Below are 2,729 nucleotides of genomic sequence, written 5' to 3' on the forward strand. Positions count from 1 at the left end.
TGTACGAGATTCAACCTCGATCAGCGATTGCACAAGCAAAGTATCTCGAATTATGCCTTCTCTTCCACAAGTCATGGACACCAAATGATACATCGGTCTCATCTCATATTCGCAGCCACATTCATTGCCAAAGTGAGCGAACCAAGGGCGATAACGCTTCGATTGAGCAGAGCACTTGCCCTTCTGAACGAATGCCAAACACCGCAACGGCGCTTCTGTTACGGCCTATAAAAGGCAAGCGCGAGTTACTGCGTCGCCCAAAGGCCAAACTGCTTCGTTTCGGGACGCTGAAGCTCCCGTGCTTCCAGGTAGATAGCGTAACTTGTGGTCTGCATCATTTGAACGCTGCCTTTGGAGATCGAGTGCGCCGGCTGCTCTCCTATGAGTGAGAACACGACAAACCCTGCAAGAGTTTGAACAGCGGCATCATGGCTTCCGTGCTAGCGTACACGAAGGAACTTTACGATTACATCTGGTCGTTCCGAGACACGCGGATAGACGCGTGGAACAGCAACATCACCAGGGGCAGCTTCGTCATACCGCTGATCATCAGCTACGTGTATGTAGCCAAAATAGGCGGCCCTCGGTGGATGAAAGATCGCAAGCCTTACGACGTCAAGCGAGGCATCCTGGCGTACAACGCGTTCACCGTGCTCGCGAACGCCTACTTCCTGTACCGCATGTTGCCGCTCACTCTCTTCGGCGGCGGATACAGTTTCCTCTGCCAGGGAATCGACACCGACCGCGAGCGCGACATGGCCGTCATCAGCCTGAACTGGTGGTACTTCCTGGTACGGGTCGCCGACTTCACGGATACCATGTTCTTCGTGGCCCGCAAGAAGTACACGCACATCACTCACCTTCACGTGTCGCACCACGCCCTGGTCGTGCTCAGCGGCTGGATCTGGCTCAACTTCGGCAGCGACGGTCAAGGCCGTGCTCGGCACATGTATCAACGCGTTCGTGCACGTCATCATGTACACGTACTACTTCCTGGCTGCCCTGGGTCCCCGCGTGCAGAAGTACCTCTGGTGGAAGAAGTACCTCACCACCATCCAGATCGTGCAACTCGTGGTGGTCTGCGCCCACTCGTCCCTGCCCATATTCTTCGAGTGCGGCTACCCCAAAGGGCTGTGCTACCTCGAGATGGCCCAGCTTGTGCTGGGCATTGTAATGTTCACGAACTTCTACTTGAAGACTTACATGGGCGGCGGCAGGTCGGGACCACCGCCGGCCGAAAAGTCGAAGGAGAAAGGTCAATGAAACGCTGAGCAATGCCCAGCGAATCTACAACCGCGTCTACTGATTAGGTTGTGTCTTTCAGGACTCTGAACGTGAACCTCAATGTCAGCATGGTTGCCCAAATTGTGTTTGCATTGGTGATCTTCGTTGCCGGTAGCCTCTCATCGCTTTTCTTGTAATGCATGTCTAACGATCCTGTCTTCTTCGTAGGTTCAACGTTTCGATCTATAAGATAAGTGAAACTGTCTGTCAGCGAAAAGGGATCGTAGGTGATCACTTGGATCGATGAATAGGAGACGTGTTGAGGTGATGGCCAGCAGCCGTAGTGTAAATACCTACAAGTGTGAACGTTAGGGAGGGCGCAGATTTACGACAGCTGGCCACAGCTCGCGTATAATATAGCTGTGAAGCGAAAAGATGCTTTACAAGGTCACTGAAATACCCACAAGGAGAAAGAGATCCGTTTAGTGAATTATAGAGAATTCTACCGGCGTATAAATTTTATGCACATACAGGCTACTCTGTGTCGAGAACGGTACTGAGGTCAGAAAGGCCTTAGGAGCAGGAGGGCATGAAAGAAACGGAAAAAAATAAGAAAATATGTGGCCGTAAGTATTTGCAATTTGCAAATCATGTCTGCACGTACCTGCTATGTGTAGTACGGGTAGTGGATAGATGCGCACAATGCTTGCACGCGTTATGTTTACATCTGCGGCAATGTTTACATGTTAGTTGCGAGCTGAGTATGTCGTTTCGTACGCTGTACTAGCATATTTCAACATCAATTGTTCGTGCTCAGACGTTTTCCGTCGTTTGTATGCGTTACCTGTGAGTGTGCAATGGTTGTATGCTACTTTTATTTATTCGTGTACAGTGTTGCTCTTATTTTCAATAGTTAATTTGTAACCCTTATTTTTATCTCTGGTGGTGTGTTGACTCTTATTTGCGTAACAGCAAATTGACAATATCTTATCTTAATAGTTGAAGCTGGATCCCCATTGCCAGTCGTGCACTGTACATTTGCTTTTCAGACGTATGACCACTTGTAACCCATTGAAGTGCCAAGGTTCATTTTAAAAAAAACAAGCAATGGGGTCTCCTCTTGAACGCCTTTGACGCGAAAGTACGTTGCTAGAAAGAAATAGCTAAGGCCTAAAAAACAAAATGTTCCGCTAATACTTTTCCAGCAAACATGAATTTGCTTGCGTAAGGGCAAGGAAAATGCAGGGCTAGGTCACCTGGTATACCTCCCAGGTAAGCGGGAATTGCGTCACTAGCTCCAATTTGTCCCCTGGTGCTTGTTAGGCCAAACTTTCTAAAACAAAACAAACAAATTACCGCTGCTGCTATGGCAACGCTTTCGTTGATGCGCGAAGAGGAAACGCAATGCCGCTTGTCGTCTGCTATGCGCTCAACGAGCACGCGACTATGTTATGTGCCGCAAGTGGAAAGCAACACCGCTTGCATATGTCGTTTCAGATTAGCAA

The 2,729-nt window shown here is 49.2% G+C and overlaps 1 pseudogene; it reads left to right on the forward strand.

The window, feature by feature from the left end:
- Positions 1 to 380: 380 nt before the first annotated feature.
- Positions 381 to 1,269, forward strand: LOC119396253 (elongation of very long chain fatty acids protein 4-like; annotated as a pseudogene).
- Positions 1,270 to 2,729: the final 1,460 nt, after the last annotated feature.

This window comes from Rhipicephalus sanguineus, chromosome 6 (assembly GCF_013339695.2).
Source record: "Rhipicephalus sanguineus isolate Rsan-2018 chromosome 6, BIME_Rsan_1.4, whole genome shotgun sequence".
In the NCBI taxonomy this organism is placed as follows: Eukaryota; Metazoa; Arthropoda; class Arachnida; order Ixodida; family Ixodidae; genus Rhipicephalus; species Rhipicephalus sanguineus.